Source organism: Lissotriton vulgaris, unplaced genomic scaffold, assembly GCF_964263255.1.
Source record: "Lissotriton vulgaris unplaced genomic scaffold, aLisVul1.2 SCAFFOLD_980, whole genome shotgun sequence".
Classification (NCBI taxonomy): domain Eukaryota; kingdom Metazoa; phylum Chordata; class Amphibia; order Caudata; family Salamandridae; genus Lissotriton; species Lissotriton vulgaris.
The window spans coordinates 577,300-600,620 of NW_028255356.1; the positions used below are offsets into that span (position 1 = coordinate 577,300).

A 23,321-nucleotide genomic window follows, 5' to 3' on the forward strand; every position below is an offset into this window, starting at 1 on the left:
TGGACAACCCTTACTTTGTCTCACCAAAAACACCCTTTTTATTTGTTTTTTGAAAGCCACCAGCCATGCATCCGTGCTTGACTTGCATTTGAATTTGCTCCAAAGGATATATTGCGCACACATACATTTTCTGTTTCACCCACCCAGGCAGTCCTCTTTTCTTTTTCCTTCCACCCATCCTTGCCTCAGCCTTCAACCGGCCATGCATCAGATTCACAGCCAACTGTGCCTGTATTCAAAAACACGTATCATTCTTTGCCAGTCATTAACCCCTTAAGTGCTGCTGACGGCCAACGGTCGTCAGCAGCGCTACCTCCCCAGTGCTGCGCACGACCATTGGACGTCCATTCAGCACTGGTTCCAATGGACAGCGCAGCACTGGGGAGGGATGTTTACACGCAGCTAAGGTGTTAATTTAACTCGCTCGTCCTTCCTTACACCCTTCTTTCTCTTTTCGTTCATCCCATCCATCAAGTTCATCTCTGATCTGACTTGTCTTCTCGATAAAACTTTCACAGCTGAGTTGAAGTCAAATTTAGAGGAGGCCATTGGTTACTCGTCAACTCCTGCCGCTAATGCTATTGCTAATGCGAAGTCAAGGGTGACTGTCTTCAGTTCTAATTTCTACCTGGTTGATAAAAACTAAGTCTTCTTAACAGTAAAGTGTTTACTTGTACTGTACAACATATACACCCCTGCAGCGAGCCTACTTTGCAATCTCAATAAGGAAGAAATATAATAGCTTAAGCTTACGACTGCCCGCCACCACCGTGGCATCCCCCACAGTAGCTCCTGCTGGCACCGCATCCGCCCATGGAGTGACCGCTTCCGCGCTGGCCCCAGCACTGATGTTTGGCTGTGCCGATGGTGTTACGCCTAGAAAACATATGTGAAATTTTTTGATGCCATACACCACTCCCTATTTTGTCTAGGAATTAAAAAATATGTTACTATAAACAAATTTAATTATTTGTGACTCTCTAGTCTAAACAAAAAAATTTCCTTTCGGAAGGGTAGGGTGTTTTTTTTAATGCTTAGCCATGATAAGAAGCTACACTTTTTGGCACAACTGATGAATGCTTGCTTTTTAACACGCACCATTTTTCTCATTACAGGCAGAAGCTTCCCTTCTATGAACAAGAGCTATATGTTATGCTAATCATCATCATCACCACCAGTACTTTAAGTTCCAACCAGGTGAGGGGTGTCCCACAATTATTGTGTAAAATCAGCCACTGTTCAGTTTGACTTCACCGTTTACCTTATATGAATGAATTTGATTGTAATACATGTTTTTATATAATGCACAATTAAATTGTAATGTACTGAGTACACACAGAGCTAGTTGTTTACTTTTAATAAATCTTTAAAACTTACATACACTCTGTGGTGTTTTGGTCATGAGTGAGTGAGGGAAAGGGTTTGCAATTTGCAAGCGTGATTCCGTGACTCTGAGAGGTCGGGAGTGGACCCTGACTCCTTAGTCTTATGTTCTGGGTTGTTTAATCTTTGGGGATCATCGATGCATTCGGGAGCTGAATAATGAATCTGACACACTAGCTAGTCTCAGTATAAGGAGATTGGGGGTTCAACTTCTGTTATGACTGAGGTATGTGGAAACTGGAAAGTCTAACTGCGCCTATTATCACCAATGCCCTATTTCTTGTCCATAGTTCTGTATGTGCAGAATAGTCCCTGCAACAGTAGTGGTATGTCCTCATATCAAATCAAAAAGCAAACTAGTATCTTATTCTTGGTGGCCACTGACATTTTATTGTTGGGAATTGTCAAAGCATAAACATTAAGAAGACTTCAATAGACATTATGGACAACCCAGAGGACTGCACTCAATGCCTAGAGCTATTGCTGAATAGGAGTTTTGTTTAACGCCTTTTGCCAACTGTGCAAGCTTAGCTAGCTACACAGACAGACTAATGATAATAATCTAGTAGTAGCACAGAGAGTCATGGTAGAGGCAGGATAAGAATTTTGAAACAGTCTACAAGAAGATCAAAGACGATTCAGGAAAAAATAGAATTATGATGAACATTTGGAATAAATAGGTTCTGTAAAAGATAGGGAAGTATAATTAATAATATTAACAGGAAAACTTACTGGGGCCAGCAGAGGAGCCCTCGGCAGACCTATCCTGGCCTTCCTGTTCCTGCTCCACCAGCGCCGCTACCTCCTCCTCTGTCCTCTTGCCCCTTGGGGGAGCAGATGTACAACATGAAAGAAAGACACAAACATGGATGATTGTTGTCAACTAAATCAAACATTTAATAAAAACAATAACAAATTATTTCGGGGAAATAGACAAGAATTGCACTAAATGTAATGACCTCCCTGATGTGGTCTACTAGGATATTAGTATTGCTGGATTCGCGGACCGTCTACTTGGAAAGTTATGTAACTCACTAAACCAACTACAAAAAGGTTCTACTAGGACTGGCAGGCAGCACTCTGCGGCACGCGAAGGGACAGACAGAGTCCATCATGATTGCAGACCAGTAAAAAGTTTCCTACTACATAACCAGTCATAATATAATCAAACTATAAATCCACCACCACTATCTCTTCTTAGTGGCAGCAGGAGTACAAAAGAAGGACTGGACTTGAGTCTCTAGTGTGCAGCATTACGCAGTTCTGTAACGTACACTCATACATAATCACCCAGGCCAAAGGAGCACAAAATTGACAACAAGTAAGCATAGTAGCATCTCCAGTGAGCAGGCGAGCACCTGCAATCACAGAAGCTTTTGAAACATAATTTACCTGCATTGTTTTGCTCCTACTTTATTCTCCAGGGTGTTTACATGATGCATGTTACTGCTTGGTCAATGGGGATACTCCCTGCAAGGGGGTGCGCAGGGATGGGTGTGGTTGCAGGGACGGGTAGTTAGTAATCATTGGTTACCATTGCTTCTATCTGTTTACCCATTACAGCATGTTGTGTTCTAACTGTGATGCACAACTGCAATCCCTGTTAATTTGCTTGAATGTCAGTGTGGGGTAGGTTTTCAACTGTTTTAGCTCTGATGCTGATTACCTGAAACATTAAGGGTCTCAATAATGCTAGAATGGAGAAGCAGGTTTTGCACTACTTACAGCGCCATAAGAGTAATGTAAAACAACAGTTGATGGACAGAATGCAGAACAATGTCATACATTCACCCCAGTACAGAGATCTGGGCCTAAATCCATCGTTTTTGTGCACTCCACACCACCCCAGTTCAGACATGGCCATATGCAAATCAGCCTTGACCCTGGGCCTCATGGGAACAGTCCAGCCCGAACTGCCAAGCCATGTCTTTCCTGGACCGGAATCAAGCATCCTAGGACTGGTTTCTGGCTATCAGACGTCTTCAGCCAGGATAGCTTGACTCCAGTGGTGTGGAGAGAATGGGACTCAAGTCTGAGCATACCGATCCCACTCGGGGTGACAAATGCAAAACAAGTTGATGGACAGAATGCAGAAAAATGTCATAAATTCACCCCAGTACAGAGATCTGGGCTCAAATCCATCGCTTTTTTGCACTCCACACCACCCCAGTTCAGACATGGCCATATGCAAATCAGCCTTGACCCTGTGCCTCATGGGAACAGTCCAGCCCGAACTGCCAAGTCATGTTTTTCCTGGACCGGAATCAAGCATCCTAGGACCGGTTTCTGGCAATCAGCCGTCTTCAGCCAGGATAGCTTGACTCCAGTGGTGTGGAGAGAATGGGACTCACGTCTGAGCATACCCATCCCACTCGAAGTGACAAATGCAAAACAACAGTTGATGGACAGAATGCAGAACAATGTCATACATTCACCCCAATACAGAGATCTGGGCCTAAATCCATCGTTTTTGTGCACTCCACACCACCCCAGTTCAGACATGGCCATATGCAAATCAGCCTTGACCCTGTGCCTCATGGGAACAGTCCAGCCCGAACTGCCAAGCCATGTCTTTCCTGGACCGGAATCAAGCATCCTAGGATCGGTTTCTGGCTATCAGCCGTCTTCAGCCAGGATAGCTTGACTCCAGTGGTGTGGAGAGCATGGGACTCACGTCTGAGCATACCCATCCTACTCGGGGTGACAAATGCAAAACAACAGTTGATGGACAGAATGCAGAACAATGTCATACATTCACCCCAGTACAGAGATCTGGGCCTAAATCTATAAGTTTTTTTGCACTCCACACCACCCCAATTCAGACATGGCCATATGCAAATCAGCCTTGACCCTGTGCCTCATGGGAACAGTCCAGCCCGAACTGCCAAGCCATGTCTTTCCTGGACCGGAATCAAGCATCCTAGGACCGGTTTCTGGCTATCAGCCATCTTCAGCCAGGATAGCTTGACGACAGTGGTGTGGAGAGCATGGGACTCACGTCTGAGTATATCCATCCCACTCGGGGTGACAAATGCAAAACAACAGTTGATGGAAAGAATGCAGAACAATGTCCTACATTCACCCCAGTACAGAGATATGGGCCTAAATCCATAGTTTGTTTGCACTACACACCACCCCAGTTCAGACATATGCAAATCAGCCTTGACCCTGTGCCTCATGGGAACAGTTCAGGCCGAACTGCCAAGATCTGTTGACTGGGTGTGAGTGTTTGATTGGTTCAGATGCTCCGTCCATCACCACCCCCTTTTGTACCACTTTGTTCGCCAGAAGTTGGCAGGGTATGCTCAGACGTGAGTCCCTTGCTCACTTTGCCACTGGATTCAAGCAAGCCGGGCTGAATATGGCTGAAATGACAGAAACCGGTCCTCAGAAGCTTGTTTCCGGTCCAGGGAAGGCATGGCTTGGCAGTTCGGGCTGGACTGTTCCCATGAGGCACAGGGTCAGACTGATTTGCATATGGCCATGTCTGAACTGGGGTGGCAGAGTGGGATAAAGAACCGTGATGGATTAAACCCAGATCTGTTGATTGGGTGTGAGTGTTTGATTGGTTCAGATGCTCCGTCCATCACCACCCCCTTTTGTACCAATCAGTGGCGGTTTCTCTGTGCGGGCGTCGGGGCTCCGCCCCAGGTAATTTGCACAGTTTATTTGTACAGTTTATTTCAATGAAGATCACCTTTATTTATTTGTTAAAACTTATAATTAAATACACACAAAGAACACACGGGGCACTGTCTCTGACTCTGCTGCCCAGCCCCAGTCACCGCCGCACCTGCACCAAGTTGTTTATAGTTACATGATTGAGTGGCGGTTTCGTGACGTCCAATGATTGATTTGCTGCTCTGTCTTTTGCCGGCTGAGAACCTCACAGCCCTGAATGCTGTGATGTCATCAGCTCGGCAAAGACATAGCCTGGAGGCCCAGTCTCCACCCCCTGATGGCGTGGAGATTAAGTTAGCCCCGGGCGTTTTTAACACAAGCCCGGGATTGCTAACCTCTCCATGTCAATCAGAGAGTGGAGGAGACTCAGAGAGCTTGCTGTCGTGGCACCCCACCCCCTCCCAACTCGTCACAGGGCGTGGTAAGACCCACCCTGTGACGAGTTGGGATAGGGACCGTCTGCGCAGACTCAGACACTTCTTCCCGCGCTTGCTTGCAGTTGGAGCCTTGGAGGAGAAGTAGCAGCCATTTTATACAGCACCAGAGACTTGTGAAGCAGCCAGCAGGTAAGGCCCCTCAACAAGGCAGTTTTATATTTAACTTCTGCAGTATTCAGTTGTAGGCACTTCAAGTGACATCTCACTCTTCTCTGCACATCACTCTGTGGTAGAGGGAACCGGGCTCCTTGTGGGCACTTCAGTGACAGCAATGGATAAGAAATGGCAGCAAGGGTCTTAATGTTGTTTGGAGGTAAGAAGTAGATTCATATAAGAAAGGACAGCCACACGTTTTCATGAAAGGAAAGACGCAAAGCTTAATTGGTCTGGCATTTGTGAGAGTTAGACTTACTGGCGTTATAGTGAAAATTTATTTTACGCATGTATTTTATATTGTGTGAATGCACGGGACCGCAAACGTTGCTTTTATGAAGCCGGCAGAAAGTAAATAAAACACGAACGCATCATTACAATCCACAGTCTGAGGCAAACAAAAAAAGCTGTGCACCAATAACAATTCATCATTTCCAAAGAAAGTAAACATACTACCTTAATTATAGGCCTTGCAGCTGAGGGACACTAGTTAAGTTTAATCGAAACTATTGCTGTACGTCACTTGGAACACTCTTGTACTCTCTTTAATACTGACCCTGTTCTTTTTCAAGTTTTACCTGGTTCACTTAGCAATCCTGCTCTCAGTTGTATGTACCTGTGTCCAAACCTCTCTTCGTTAATTTGTATTTTTCCTCTCCTTTTCGCTGTACGAATTTATCTTTTGTGACCCTGTGAATGGAAAGGGGCGACCACTCGGTCCCCCCGAACGTATGGTTGGGTGCCCCGCTCCCCCCGGGAAACCATTTTGGGCGGGAGGCGTGTCTCGGCTGGTATGCCCGAAGTGGCGTAGTCGGGGCGCGCCTTTTTCCCGCCCAAGAGGGGTTGTCCTAGACACCTACACCGTTGGACACGCCCCGTAGGCGGTTGGAGGAGGGTCCACGCCCTCCCGAGGAAGAATAAAAGGAGCAACAATCCAAGGAAGCATCCTCTTGTTCCTGTGCTTGGAAGCTGCACCTCCTCGTTGCACGTGAGCCCGAGACGGAACAAGGAGCCAATTTTGAGAACTTGTAATTTTTGTGTTTCTCTTTCAGTGAGTCCGAAGCTTTGGATCCAGGACCTTGAATCGAATATCCGTGAACGATGCCTGGCAAGAAGGTCGGAAAGAAGGTTGGGACCGAACAGATGCTTCGCATGCTGGTGAAGGACATGGCGAACATGAAGAAGCAGATGGCGGCAATGAATGGCACGGGTAGACCGAAGAAAGTCATCGGACCAGCATTGCCGGGAATAGTCCCTGCCGGGAGAGGTAAAAGGGCCAGGAATAGGGCGGCAGGAGGGGAGGCCCCGGTTCCCGAGTCACCTCCGGCGAGCCCGGTCAGTCCGGTGGAGGCCCCAGTTCCGATCCCGAACGCGGGACAGCCGATCCCTGTGGTAGTTACACCTGTTAGCGAGGGGGATATGCCTCCCGAACTGGCCGCCCAGTTGGCGGCGTGGTTAGGCAAGAACAACGAGAGTGCTGTGGCACCAGGAGACACGGCCGAAGAGGCCAGGTTAATAATGAAGCAGTTGCGGCAATCGAGAGATGCTGCGAAGGCACCTTGTCCTCTTGTTTCCCCGCAGATTCCCTCGGAAAAGCCGGCGTCGAGCGTTGGAACAGCAGCAACAACAAATCCAGCTACTGGTTCGGGTAAGCAGCCGTTGCCAATAGCGGGGGAGGGATCGTTACCCTTGAGGAGGGAAAAGGTGGTTCAACATATCCCGATGGATGTGAAAGAAAGGATTTGGGCTGATAAATATGTGAACATGTTTTCACTGTTGACCGATCACAATGAGATAGAGCACGTTAAAAATCAGAAGGAGTTGTTGCATCCGAGTGTATGGCGTGCAAAAATGGCGGGTTTCAGAGTAGATGAAACGATCGCTAATTGGGCCAGGGCGTTTGGAATGTTCACAGCAATCATGGGGGAACGTAGGCCTGAAGTGTTGTCGGAATTAGCCTGTTACCAAACACGTATTATGGAATTTTATGAATCATATGAAGGCAATCAATGGATGGGTTATGATAACAAATTTCGTAAGGCCAAGGAGCACGACTCATCCCTGAAGTGGGATTGTTTCGACTCCATTTCCTGGCAGAAGCAGGTTATGCCGAACACGGCGAAGTCGGCTTCTCTTGGCGGGAATGGGGCAGAGCCTTCCCGCCATTATTTGGCGGCGCCCTTTCGGGCAGGCGCCAACGGGGATCAGCACACAAAGAATAATGGGAACTCGGGTAAAAAAGGGGTCTGTTGGAGCTTTAACAGAGGCAAGTGCACTAGGCAACAAGGGACATGCAAGTTCAGGCATGAGTGTGCAGGGTGCGGGCAGTCTTCACACCCCGAGAGTTCGTGCAGAACCAAGAATGGTGATACAGGAGGTAGAGGAGGGGCCAAACAGGTCTAATATCGGCCGAGGGGCACCGTTACCTACTCCCGTTGACATCATGGCATTTATCCCTTGGCTGAACGAATACCCTGATCATGTCTCCGCTGGGGTGTTGCAAGACGGTTTCTCATATTGTTTCCACATCCCGGCGGGGGATTTTCGGGGGGAAGCACAGTGTAAAAACCAACTATCTGTTCAACAAAATACGGCGGTGGTACAGGCAAAGATTGCAAAGGAGGTGACCCGAGGTCGGGTTGCGGGACCGTATGTGAACCCGCCTGTTGTTAACTTTGTTTGTTCACCGTTGGGAGTAGTCCCCAAGAAGGACCCAGGTGAGTTTCGGTTAATCCATAATTTGTCCGCTCCTAGGGGTCTTTCGGTGAACGATGCGATTGACCCGGGAGTTTGTTCGGTGCGGTACGCATCCTTTGATGAGGCCGTCGCCATGTTGAATCGCCTGGGGCCCGGGGCGCTGATCGCTAAATCAGATATCGAGTCAGCGTTCCGGTTGCTCCCGGTACACCCACAGGATCAGCGTCTCTTAGGTTTTGTATTTCAAGGATGCTACTACATGGATAAATGTATGCCGATGGGCTGCTCCATCTCTTGTGCGTATTTTGAGAAGTTCAGTACTTTTTTGCCATGGGCGTTCACCAGAGCCACGGGCTTCGCACAGGTTATGCATTACCTTGATGATTTTCTGTTTTTGGAGGCAGCCGGGGGCACGGAATGTGAACAGGCTTTGATGGAATTCTGTAATCTCATGCAAAGATTTGGCGTGCCACTGGCACCAGGCAAGACAGTGGGGCCATCTACTTCACTTGAGTTTCTGGGAATTGAGCTCGATTCAGTGGAGGGGTGCTTCCGTTTGCCCAAGGAGAAGGTAATGAAATTTAAGGCCTCGCTTGAAATATGCCTTGGTGAGAAAAAAGTAACTCTCCATCAGTTGCAACAAGCTGTGGGTCAGCTTAACTTTGCCCTTAGAGTGATACCGATGGCTCGCCCCTTTTCCCGCTCTATCGCACAAGCCATGGTTGGCCTCAAGGAAGGGCACCACCGCACAAGACTGTCAGCAGAGGTTCGCCAGGATATGCGCATTTGGCTGGCATTTCTGGCGGACTTCAACGGTCGCGTCGTGTGGAACAAACCGTCAGCTTCCTCCGAAGAGCTGGGGTTGTGGACCGACTCGGCAGGAAGTGTGGGTTTTGGCGCCATATTTGGTAATCGATGGTCGGCACGAACATGGCCGGCGTGGTGGCACGATAGTGGGCTCACAGGTAACATTGGGTTTCTTGAGCTGTTCCCCATCCTGGTGGCCTTGAAAACATGGCCAGAGGGGTTTCGTGATCGTGCTGTGGTGTTCTGGTCTGATAATATGACTGTTGTGGAATGTATCAATAATCAGGCAGCACGCTGCAAGTGGATTTTGAGATTGCTGAAAGAAATTGTCCTGCTATGTATGAGACTAAACGTCCACTTTAGGGCAAGACACGTGCCGGGGGTACTGAACCAGGCAGCTGATGCACTCTCTCGTTCCCATATGCAGGCCTTCCGGGGTTTTCTGCCCTCAGCGGACTTGGTGGCGGCACCATTTCCCGAAGCTCTCTGGTCTCTCGGTGCCCCGGATTACAAAACCTCGTGGGAGAGAGTCTAGCACCCAGGACAAGGAAGGCATATGAAGGAGCGTTCCGTTCCTATTGGTCATTTTTGGGTTCAGCGAGGGGGGAGCATTGGGGGCAGGAGGAGTATGTCCTGAAATTTCTGGTATCACTACATCAGGCAGGCCGATCACTGGCAACAGCCAATAGGCACAGGGCTGCCATTGCCTTCATGGCGCAGGCGCATGGCATCCAGGACCCCACATCGTCCTTTCTCGTAAAGAAGGCACTGCGTGGGTGGCAACGCCTTGAGGGTCGTAGAGTGGATGAGAGGCACCCGATAGGTCTAGCAAGGTTGTCCCTGTTAATGTCCGTACTCCCTGCGACTTGTTCATCTCAATCAGAGACGGTGCTGTTCCGGGCCGCTTTTGCATTAGCATTCCATGGGGCTATGTGGGTAAGCAAGCTGATAGCGAGGAATAAGCAGGATACGGGGGGAGGTCTGTGTCGAGAACACATTCAAATTAAGGGTGAGACAATGGTAATCTCAATAGCCAGGTCCAAGACCGATCAGGGAGCGATCGGGGACAGTGTGGTAGTCCAGCGGATCACGGGGTCTCCCATGTGCCCGGTAAAATGCGTGGAGGAGTATTTAGCGCAGAGGGCGGCATCATGGGGGGGGAGCTTGCTGAGGCACACCGACGCCACCCCACTGACTAGGTTTCAGTTTCAGCGGGTGTTAACAATGGCAATCGCGGCAGCGGGCTTGGACCCGAGTGATTTTGGGACCCATTCCTTCCGGATAGGGGCTGCTACAGAGGCTACAGCCAGGGGTCTGAGTGTTGAAAAGGTGAAACAGTTGGGGCGTCGGTCCTCGAATTGTTATAAAAGGTATGTGTGGTTGCACATGTTGTGAAGCTAATGTCATGCACTCACGCTTCTTGTTTTCTGTTTGGTTTTCAGTTTCGCGAGCAGGCTTTGCGGGGCGGACTGTGCAGTTGACCCGACACCTGGGGACCAGCGGTCAAAGATCACCGGCTGAGGGAAGAGTGGTGTGGGTCGTTGACGACTCATACGTGAGGCGCGCCGCAGACGTATTCAAAGCAGGTGACATGATTCACGTGGCTGGGGAATACAGGTACAGGGTGACCTTCCACGGAAGGGGCGGGCTCTGTATTGACCAGTTTCAAGGTTTTATGGAGGGACTGTTAGGGCGGACAAGGTCACCGCCGTCTGTAATCATAGTGCATCTTGGGGGCAATGATTTGGTGACCATTGGTCGACGAGTACTTCTCGAGTTAATCTTATCTTCAGTAAGTTGGTTGGCAAGAAGGGTTCCGGGGTGCACGATTGCATGGTCACACATGATTCCTCGGAAGGTGTGGCGGGGGGCCCTCTCTGTGTCAGCCTCGAAGCAATCGGTAAAGAAGGTTAATAACAAACTGGGTAGGTTGTTTCGTACAGAAAAATTGCATTGTGTTCCACATGGATGTATCCGGGGGGACCATATGTATCTGGAAGATGGGGTCCATTTGTCCCGGGAGGGAAATGTCTTACTCATAGGGGACTTCATAGCTTGGTTAAAGAGTTTTGTGTAGCCATGACCTTTAGTAGGAGTTTTTGTGGGGGGGTCCGGATAGCCGGTCAACTATCCGGCCTGTGGCGGTAAGGTCATGATCGGTGAGCAGTAATTGGAAGATCCCTAGAGGTGGGGCGCCACCCATTATGGATGGGAGCGCCTGGGGGGAGGCGGCCATTGGCCCCTCACACGGGGAGGCGGTACCCTCTAAGGATGGGGCCGCCGAAAGGGAAGGCGGTCATAGGCCCCTCCCTGGGGAGGAGGGGCTACGGGCCCCTCCTGGGAATTTCCCGGGGCCAGGACATCCGCGACGGCGGATGTGGTAAGCAGTGTGGGGTGGGAGGGGGGTCTACGCTACCTTCTAGACACCTCACACGAGTCCTCGGACGACCACCAAGATGGCGTCGAGTAAATATGGGGCCCCCGTTAAGACAAGGGAAATTGGAAGTTGGCACAGAGGTACAGTCCTCTGTGCGCCCGCCCCTCACAAGTAAGGGGGGGAGTTCTGGTATTAGGGATCTGACACCGGTTACGACCTTGCCGTTGGCCCGTAATGTTAGGATGTACAATTTGAATTTTGAGAAATGCATTTACAGGATGTTTTAGAATCGGCTAGGAGAACCTTTGTATTAGAGATATGTTAAGGTTAGCCAATAAACATCGTAATGTGTAAATGAAATTGTACATGATATGAAACTGTTATTTTAATGTTTTAATTTTGTTTCATATTTTAATAAATACGGCCGGGAGGGTAACTCCCTCCCGCCTTCCAAAAGTTCAAGAACCGTTTCTGTCTTCCCATTCTTGGGGATTGTGTTGGGAGGGGGTGATGGGTATCCCGGCCATATGTCTGAGGGTTTACTTGGTTGGTCGCATATCTTGCTGGAGGTATAGAGTTTTTTTTTTGTGTGCATTCATATCAAATGTGTGACATTTATATTTTCTTTGTTGTGCGCTTGTACACAGGTTTGTTGTAAAATCCCCTTCTGTCCACATCGATCTATTTTTCTTGGAAAGAAAACAAGGGGTACTTGCAGTGGAGGCAAACTTACAAGGACTGCTGTGGGCTCTAGCACACGGTGCTCGCCCTGTGACCTGCTTTTTCTGAAGGTTGTGTAGGGAGAGGGTGGTCTGATGCACATTTGAGCTCTGCAGACCCATCAGCGAGGCACCGCTTTAGCTGTCATCCAATATGCGATCAATGCAGAGGTGACTTTGTTTAATACATAAGAGGTACCTGCTAAAACATTTTTAAAAAGTAAGGTATCGAAAATAAAATAGATTACAAAATGCATTTTATCTGTTTAACAGTAAAAGGTGTAGGCTACATTTCCTCCTCACTTCTACTTTCTAATCTCAGCAATTTCCATTCAACACAGTGGTCTCAAAATTTGTGAGGACAGAAACCGAATATACCCAAAATACATGAAAATAAAAGGCAAGAGGCCCCTGCGTAGCTGTAATTAAAACAGCCTCACTTCACCTGGCTGACGATTTCTCCTGCTACCTATTACATATTTTGGTATTAGGTTTTATCATAAAATCTGTTATGAGATTGTACTTTTATGATCTGTTTATTAATGGATCGAATGAAGATTTGAATGGAATGCATTTTATTTTCACATTAACCGTCCCAAATAAACTAAACATTCTATGCTAGTCTTCTGAGCGCACAGTACAACAGACTGAGACTTTGTATGAAAGCGAGCCCAAATTAAAGCGCTATAATGCCACAATACCAACATACCAACACATAGCGCTATACAAATGCTGACTAAGTCTGGAAAAGGTTTGATAAGTATTCCACCAACAAGAGCACGTCCCTGGGTGCGAAATGTGAACTTTTATCACTTGGAGGTTTTCCAGACAAACCCCACAGCTTCAGTGGGTCCTCCTCGAGCGGGTATAGAGCTTTGAGAGGATTGCCTTGGCTGTAATCTAAAACCTCCAGCAGGGTGAGATTTTAAACGCCCATTCCAGAGACTAAGGACTCGATTTTAGGGCGGCATCCTGTTACTCCACCAGGACTCTTCCGCCCTGATGGATATGCTGTCTCGAATTTAGAATTGACTGCCAAGCTGATAGTCCTTTCTAAAAGGTAGTGATGGCGACTACCATACCGGTCACAGGTTTCATGTGTAAAGTGTGGTTGTGGCAGTATACTGTACGTTTATGCAGGTTGCCAGAGTAGGGTCAAAGCAAACTGTCTCCAAAGTATTTCCGACTTAAGTTGCAGAATGTTCCCAGGTGCTTGAGCAGGGAGGAAGACAGCCACTGGGGAAACCTGGGTGCTCACCGGTTGTTGCTGCGTTGCTCCTTGCCCTCTGCCCTTGGAACCGAGTGCTGCCGCTGCCTCTCGCCGCACCCGCTCCGCGGGTGCCGCTTCGCGGCTTCAGTGAGGAAGCGCTGCCTGTGAGGCGCTAGCAAGCGGGAGGAGCAGGAAAACACCTACGGCGCCTGCAGCAGGGACTCGGAAGTCCAGGAGTCCCTGCGTTCTACAGGTGCGCACGGACGCACCCACTGACAGACACGCCCCCCGCCTGGCCAGAGTGAAAAGGCGTGTGTTACCACCACTGTTTGGGAAACCTGGGTGCTCACCGGTTGTTGCTGCGTTGCTCCTTGCCCTCTGCCCTTGGAACCGAGTGCTGCCGCTGCCTCTCGCCGCACCCGCTCCGCCGGTGCCGCTTCACGGCTTCAGTGAGGAAGCGCTGCCTGTGAGGCGCTAGCAAGCGGGAGGAGCAGGAAAACACCTACGGCGCCTGCAGCAGGGACTCGGAAGTCCAGGAGTCCCTGCGTTCTACAGGTGCGCACGGACGCGCCCACTGACAGACACGCCCCCCGCCTGGCCAGAGTGAAAAGGCGTGTGTTACCACCACTGTTTAGGAAACCTGGGTGCTCACCGGTTGTTGCTGCGTTGCTCCTTGCCCTCTGCCCTTGGAACCGAGTGCTGCCGCTGCCTCTCGCCGCACCCGCTCTGCGGGTGCCGCTTCGCTGCTTCAGCGAGGAAGCGCTGCCTGTGAGGCGCTAGCAAGCGGGAGGAGCAGGAAAACACCTACGGCGCCTGCAGCAGGGACTCGGAAGTCCAGGAGTCCCTGCGTTCTACAGGTGCGCACGGACGCGCCCACTGACAGACACGCCCCCCGCCTGCAACGCCCCTACTTCACGTTCTGCACGACGCTCAGCGGGACGCAAGCGGGACGCAAGCGGGACGCCGAGCGAAGCCCGAGCAAAGGGCGGGCAGTCTGTGGCAGTCAGGGGCTGACAGAGGCTGGGCTGGGCCACGTCCCTTACATCCAGCCCTGGGCTAAGGTGGGTCGCGTATGACTCCCTAAGGTGTACCCCTTACCATGTCAACTCGTTCTGGTAAATTACTCAGGAGTGAGGGCGATAGGGGAGTTGCTGGTTGGAGCCCAGTGATTGGAACTATGGACCGTTTTATAACCAGAGTGGCGGCAGTTATAGAAAAGGAGATCGCTATGTCCGAACGCCGCCTCTCCGAGGTCTATCTACCTTCCAGACGCTCATCACTGGGGGCTGTAGCACAGGCCTTGACACCGGTTTGTGAGCGGGACCAATCTGCCCCCCATGTTGTCCCGGGCTGCCCTATAGACCCTCCCCAGTTGCTAGAAATAGGGCAAAATATAGACAGGTTGGAACATTTGGCCGCGCTTCTTCCTAGTGGCGTTGTGGAAGAGGGTGGCTTAAGTACATCACTTCTACCTGCACCACCTACGCCCCCAAATAAAGGTACAACTCAGTCACCATTGCCAATACCGCTCGTCCCCATCACAGTAAACCTAGATGGGGCGCCATCTGTACACGACTCAAGTAGGCAGAATAAAAGGGCCAAAAGCAAAAAGACAGCTAACCCTAATAAGGGCAGGCTGGTGAGACAGGCTGCGCTCTATAAACGAACAAAAAAGTCTTTTGGGCAGGGAGGGAAAGACGCAAAGGGGCCGGTCCCAGAGGATAAGGCTGAGGTGGAAGGGGACTCCGTAGACTCACACATGGGTTTAAATAACTGCCCGTCCCCTAGTAATAGTGCTGATAATGTCCCCACTTTTATCGACCCCCATGACTATTGACACCATTTTGGAGAGGGTAAATAGTCTCTTGATGCCCTTGCTGACTCAGGTTAAGGGCCTGGGGGCTAGAATAGATAAACTAGAGCAATCCACCCTCAACGGTTTTTTCTCACTTAAAACTACAATCAAACAGCTAAAAAGAGTGAGCGAGAACCAGGACATGGGACCAAAGGGGAGTGTGCCCCCAGTAGCTTCCTTGCCACCACAGGCAGACTCTAATCCTCCAAACAGGACAAATAAGGCTGAATCTAGCAGAGTGCAAGCTCCAGTACCTAAAATTCCTACCCCACCCAAAGTAGGGCCCCAACCTAAGGGAATGACAACACCCACAGAGGTTGCCAAAACTACACCTAAGCCAATTCCACAAGTGCAGCCCCTGGCAAGCAGAGGTAAAGCTAAAGTTAGCCAAGCACCTGGTACACAAGACAAAGCCAAGGGAACAGCGACAGGAACGGTCGCCAAAACTGCCCCTCAACCTATAACCCCAGTTGTTACCACAATGGCCCCCCGTAATTTCCCACGGCGGACCCCCCCTGTCAACCTCCCATCAGATTGCCAACCTTTTGTTGCCGTATTAGTAAATGTTCCCCCACTGAAGGAAGGCCAGTTGGAGAACCACCAGTCTCTTAAGAACAAGTGTATCCACTGGCTAAAGTCAAATAAACCAATTCCGACTGGTGTGGATGGGCTTATTTTAAGTGTCCGCAGAGTAGGGTGGGTAGGGCAAGGGAAAAAAAAACACAGGAGGGGGACTGTGTAATAATAAACTTCCAAGATCCCAGAGTAGTGAGCTCCATCTGTGGCCCCATAAAAAGCATGGATACGGTAGGGGTTAAAGTAGTGGACTTAACCTTTTTTTACCCCAGGCAAATTGCTATGCCGCCTTGGGAGGGTCCTAGTACACTTGGCTTAGGCCAAAACTGGGACCCACGCTGGGTTGGGGGTCTTGGGCTCAACGGGCTGAACCCCCCGTGGGGTCCAGGGAGTTGCTGACTGGAGGGGGCCGATACCAGGGAAATTGCCGTTACAGATATGGTAACTGTCAATAGAATAGGCTCAATGGTAGCATCATCACCCCGAACAGCTTCACCCTCAACTGCAAGCGACAGTGGGTTGGTAGTCTCTCTGCCCATTCCTCTAGATTGTAACTTGCATGTTCCTCCTGTGAGGTCTGTGGACAGTAGTGTTCGTGCGGTCAGCGACTCACCAGCTGTGACGGACCGAGTCTTTAAGGTTTTCAGCTGGAATGTCGCAGGGATCGCAAGAAAGTTGGCCCTCCCAGACTGGAATGCCTTGGTTGATGAGCACGCCATATGCATCTTCCAAGAGACCTGGAGTTTGGAGTTGGTACATAGGGTGGGATTCTCCTCCTACTATGTGCCTGCGCTAAGCTCAGAATCAGGAAGAGGACGCCCCTCGGGTGGCCTGCTCATGTGGGTAGCAGCTTCCCTAGACTGCAGAATAGAGGAGTCACAGACAGGCTGTCTGGATATCCAAAACATTATTTTAAGAGACCCCAGGGGACGAACAATACTGAATGTCTATAATGTGTACGCCAGAGGGACTAAGGGCGGGAGGAAGTCCTCTGTATTATTTCTCCTAGAGACCCTTTTGAGCACAACTCCACACAAGTCGTGTATCCTGGTCGCGGGTGACATGAACTGTACGTTCGAGCCCTTGGGCTCAGATGTTGCCCTAGACCAGGATGAGGAGGATGCTAGGTTAGGGATCCCAGTTCTGGAGATTCCACCTATTAGGAGATGGTCAGAGGTGGCGTTACAGCTATACTCCCTGAGCTTTGAATTAAACCTAAGGGCAGTGAATGGGAGGACAACTTCAGATAGGGGGGGGGGCTCATACATATAATAGACCAGGACACACCTCTAGAATCGACTATATCTTATTAGATGTATGTCTCTGGAGCCAAGTGAGGGATATGGTCGTGGTCCCGACGATTGAAAGTGATCACAACCCACTTTCCTTGACCATGGCTCAGTGGTGGTGTTTACCTAAAAAGGGTCCCATTAACCCCACAGTAGCTCCCCCTGAGGAGTCTGTAGTCTCTCTCTGTGGAAGGCGCCTAAAATGGGCTAAATTGGTCCTCTCTGAGGAAAGGGTTGGAGAAATCTCAACCCTTTTAAATCAAGCAGTGTCAAATCTGGGGTCTCTCCCGGAAGGGGTGGGTAGGGCTAGCGGGATCTTTGTCTCTTTAGTAGAGGCTCTGACAAATGTTTTTACCATCCCCTCTAGTAAGCCAGGAAACAAAAGAGGTGTAAAGCAAGGTAATGGTTGGTACACACAAATATGTAGGGGACATAAATCAAGACTTGTAGAGGAAGTGAAACACAAATCCCACAGTGACATACTGGAAGCAAGGAAGGCTTACAATAGATCCCTTAAAATTGCTAGGATGGAGTGGGAAGAGAAATTTTGGGAGGACCTACTCCTTGCTAGCAAAAGTAAAGACTCAAGGGGCTTTTGGAACCTTGTAGGCTCCCGGAATAGGCCCGACGAAGCTATGAGACCCTGTAATATTCCCCCACAAAGCTGGGTAAAACACTTTGGGGCTCTATATCTCCCGGCGGATGGGGAACTAAATGTCAGGGTGATCCCCTCACTAGTATCTGAACCCCATGCCTATAATCTCTTTACACCTTTAGAGATCGTAAAGGTAATTGGGTGGGTAGCCCCCCGCAAGGCAGCAGGTCCAGATGGCCTACCAGGGGATCTCATGCGGGCACATCCAGTGGCGTGGGGAAGGGTTATTGCAGCTCTCCTTAATGACATTATGATGGGAGGGCCAGTGCCTGATTCCTGGAAGGGGGCGGTGGTGGTCCCGATTTATAAAAAAGGGTGCAGAGAAATCCCGGGGAACTACCGCCCCATAAGCCTCATCGACTCCACCCAAAAGATAGCAGGTAAAGCTATACTTGGTAGGATTCTCCATTGGGTGGAGGAAAATAAAATATCAGACTTCCAGGCTGGTTTTCGGGCAGGAATGGGGACGATAGAGCAGGTGTTTAGGTTAGCACTTCTTGGGTGGAAGGTGGTGGAGCTAGGCAAGGGCAGTCTATATCTGGCTTTTATAGACCTGAGGACTGCCTTTGACCTAGTTCCCCGGGAGGAGTTATGGAGGGTGCTATATGGGCTGGGATTGCCTCCTTACATCTCCTTACATCTCCTTATTAGCCTTCACGCCCACACCTTTGCTCAGGTCCGCTGGGGAAAAAATGGAGAGTTAACATAGATAATCCCAGTGTCGAGGGGTGTGAGACAGGGATGCGTCCTAGCGCCCACCCTCTTCTCACTATATGTGAATGGGGTGGTGGAATATCTCCAGCAAGAACCAGCCGACGCCCCCTGTCTCGGAGGAGTGCGGATCCCTACCCTGCTTTTTGCGGACAACACGCTCTTGATTTCTAAGACTCCGCAAGGCCTCCAGAAGTTGCTAACCCGTTTCCAGAACTTCTGTGTTGCAAGGGGCTTAGTAATCAACGTGGATAAAACTAAGTTTTTAGTCCTAAACCCTCCAAGGAAACTGGGCCGCCCTCCTATTCTCAATTCTGTTGCCTTGGAGAAAGTATCGGAATTTGACTACCTTGGAATTCGGATCACGGATAGCATGAACTGGTCACCTCACATTGCCAAGATGGCCCTTAACCATAAGAGAGTAGCAGGTGCCCTTCTGAGGGAATTCCGGGCATCACCGAGGAGGTCGCTTGCCCCAGTAATTGAAATCTACAAGGCTAAGTAGCAACATCAGCCTTGTATGGGGCAGAACTGGGGGGGCATTGCTGTCTGGACTCCTTGGCAACAGCAGAGAGTAAGCTCTTGAAATCCTTAATCGCCATCCCTCCGAGCACCCCAACAGTGCCTGTGCTGTTGGACACAGGATGTAAGAACATTAAAGATCAAGCTGGCTTCGCCCACTCCTCTTATGGACATGTATCTGGAGGGGTGAAGAGCTAAAATCGTATGCTGAAGGGTTGGCTGAGATAATGAGCCTGGGCGGTTGGGCAAAGATTAAGTGGTTGAGAGACACCAAAAAACTTTTGGAGGAACTTGGACTGGGGGACTGTTGGTTATCAAGATCGGCTCCACCAAAAGATGTTCTGAAAAGACTATACTGGAATTGGGTTGCGGATCAGTTAGTTAAAAACTCTGGACATTGTAAATCTACAGTTGCCTTTTTAACAGTAAAAGATGCAGTAGTTTACAAGCCTTATCTGGACCTAATTACCCTTCCAGTTGACCGAGCATTGTATTTGAAATTCAGAGTGGGCTCCCTTCCAGTTGGGGCTCTGGTGTCAAAGTGGAAATCAGGTGCCCATACGTCCCCTTTTTGTGCATGTTGTTCCACTAGGATAGAGTCCATTACGCACATCCTGTTCGAATGTCCGGACTATGCTAAACCCAGGAGTTTTTGGCTTAAACCCCTTTGTCGCAATATGGGCACGCGTAGCTATCTAGTAGCCCTGCGCATCTTAATGACGGACACTTCCCCCCCCCATTGTTTGTGGTGTAGCAAAATTTTTAAAGCAATTTTGGTTGATCCGATGCAAGAGATTGTCAATAGCGGTTTAATTCATTTTTAGCTAATTTATTCCGGCATTATATGTCCTTTTATCTTTCTTAAATGTGCATTTAATATTGCTTTTTAAAATAATGCTTTTCTAGTTTTGCAAATTGCTGTATTTTGTGTACGCTTACAAGATATCTTGCATATCGAATAAAAGCTTCAACCAACGACAGCCACACAACCATCTCAAAGTTCAGGCCAAACCCGAATTATTAAATAAAATCATTGCAAGCACACAAAAAAAACTGGATCTTGTGAAGAAAATTCCTACAAATTGTCTTTATTCCCTATTTTTCATCGAAGAAAACAAAGGGTTGGTAGAGTCCAGTGGTACATGAGCTGTGCCCCCCCTGTGCGATTTTCATGTAAAGATATCCGTGAAAATTACTTTGCTAACTTGTACTGACGGGGGTTTATATAGCCTAAACTTGACCCAAAGGTATGGATCACTTTACGGTGAGCCTCAGTTACATTACACAAAGTCACATCACATTCATTTTGTAGTCCTGACTCATGAGGAGATTAAGCCGATGCTGAGATTCAAACCTTGTTCCCCCGGTTCCAAAGCCGGCAGCTCGACCTGTAACATGCCAGGGCCCTGGTGAGTGAGACTGGTCATTTGCAAAGGCGCAATCACATTTTAAATAATTCCTGCACCATATCAACCTGGTTTTCCAGTGACATGGTCACCAGCTCTGGCCGTAATGACACATCCTATCCCCATTAGCTGATTTCTCAGGGGCGAGCATTTACTCGCTGAGTTATCTAGCCAGCCACTATCTCTTGCCTTTATCTCCCTTCACTTTAAATGGCTTTCCAGTCACCAAGGGTGGCAGCAACAAAAGGCACAACACTTCTGTTGCTTTGAAAGGTATGCAACTGGTCAGACCCTAGCCATCCTGCAAGCCTCACCCAGCATTTGTCACACATGATATATTTTGCTATTCTGCGACATTTGTGAAAACTTTCACACCTCAAAATGGTGGTCATGTCATTTTGTGTACAAACATAGGATTATTTTCTGAATCTGGTCCCATTTAAACAATGTGGTTGTGCTGAATGGAAAGTAAGATATTAGACTTCTTTTACCACCTCTGTACCGTATTGTTCATTTATTTTCTATTGCTGCGTAAAACGCTTTGTTGCTCGCCGCTGTCCGCGCTGTGGAAATATCTTCTATAACTCATAGGGATGCACATGCATCTATATAGCAGTGGTACATCATACTGAATGTTATTACTCTGTCGTTTACACTCCAATGTGTGCAACTCTCGGAATCTGGAATCACAACAACAAACCACAATTAGTTATTTTCTTATTGTCTATGCGTCTCTGAATCACAGTCCATGCACCATCTGAACACAAAAGTAAAATGGAAATGAAAAATATTTTTTGATTGACATTTCTATCACAATATGTTTAGTGCAACACGAATGGAATACATAGATTAACTGGTAAAACGCTATCATTCCAAATCCAAATAACTGACTAACCTATCCACAGTCATCCAAAAGTCTCTTTAACTATGTATTCCTCTTAACAGCCATCAGCGTATCCATTGACAACCACCTGTGTCTGCATGTTGCCTTTTGTGTATTGTCTCACTGCATATCTCTCTACATTTTGTCTGTATATGCTTCTGGGTATGCTTATAGTGCTACATGAATGTGTTTGCTGTTTATGTATCTAAACAACAACAAAGACATTACACACAAGCATTGGCATAGCCAATAGGTCTCACCCTTGGGACTTTATCAGTGTTTAGTTATCCAGCACCATATCGCTGGTGCAACAACATCAACTGTTGCATGGCTAAGCACTTATATGGTCCCAAAGGCGAGACCTCTTGCCTATGCCATTGCTTGCTCTTAATTTTTATTATTTTTCTTATTTAGTAGAATGCATGTAGGCTAGAGTAGGCATGTAGGCTTTAGTGTATGTAGGCTATATAAATGCAATTGCAATTATGAGTACTTAACGAGGTCAAATTAACTGCTATGAAATGTTATATTGTCATTTGAATGTTATTGCACTTTAGCTCTTGTGAAGTGCTGTGCAGGGTTTGTTTGCCTTGTTGGCCACTTTATCTCACGTAGCCACTGGGTCAGTAGACATATCCAACCTATTTATGCAACATTGCTAACATTAATTGTGGTTTATTGCAATTTAAAATGGTTCCAAAAGTCTTGAAAATCACCATTTGGCTGCTAATTTTTCAAAATTTTCTCAGCGGGAGTGAAGATTTCCTGGACAGGCGCTAATGGACGAAATGTTCAGTACAGAACTTTGGGAGGCCATTGGGGAATATTTTGAGCTAAATAAAGGATCAGTGAACTCATGGGCCACACTTTGGGAGGCCTTTAAAGTCTACATACGAGGGTTCTGTATTTCTAAACATCCTGGGTTGTTGAACAACTTGAGAGGTACCATAGCTCACATTGAACAGCAGCTAGACACACTGGACCGGGAGCAGGTTGAGCGGCCTGATCCGTCTCGACTTGGCCGCCTAGTGATGTTCTTGGCAGAGATTAGCGAGGAAGCGGAGAGTGAGACTAACTTTTTTGAGTAAATACGCCATTACATGGCGTTACGGGGAGGGTAACAGACCTGGCCGCATTTTGGCACGGCATCTGAGACCCTGGGCAGTCATCCAATTTTTGTATCTGCTCCTTAACTAGGCAGACCTTGACAGGCACTCCGACATACGGGGTGAATTTTTAACATATTACTCCACATTATACGCGACGCATGAGACACACAGTGAATTTGACCAAAGGGAATACATTGCAGAGATTGCTATGGTATGACTCCAGAAGTTCATGCAACAGTTTTTAGCTGAGCCATTCTCCACTGAGGAAATTATCAGTGCCATAGATGCCATGAATGTATCAACTGCCCCGGGCCTGGAAGGATTCACCGGCGAAATTATAAAACACATAAGGACCTCTTTGCGCCATACCTTCTTGAGGTTTATTATGAAGCACTCGAACTCAAGGAATTACCCCCACTCTACGTGAAGCGGTAATCATTTTTCTCCCAAAAGCTGGGAAAGATCTGCTCATATGCGGCTTGCACAGGCCGCTATAACTCTTAAACCTGGATAACAATATTCTTGCTAAAATGATTGCTTTGAGACTGGCTTTGCTTCTGGATCGTATTATCTCCCCGACCCAGTCAAACTTTGCCCCTCACAGGTCGACAGCTTTGAATTCACGAACATCATTTGTGGTGATACATAGAATCTCACCGGAAATTCCTGCAGCTGCAGTTCTACTCGATACTGAAAAGGCCTTTGACTCCTTAGAGTGGCCTTTTTTCTTAGCGGTAATGAGGAAGTTGGGCGTTCCTAAGGAATTCATTGACCTTACTGCACTGCTTTACACTGCACCCACCATTAGTCTTCGACTGAATGGCATGCTGTCCCCTCCATTTGCTCTTACC

General features: G+C 48.4%; 1 protein-coding gene across 2 annotated transcripts in view; it reads left to right on the forward strand.

The window, feature by feature from the left end:
* The window catches only part of LOC147659154 (E3 ubiquitin-protein ligase TRIM39-like), a 376,357-nt gene that overhangs the window by 268,012 nt on the left and 85,024 nt on the right, over positions 1-23,321 (forward strand). The window lies entirely within an intron of this gene.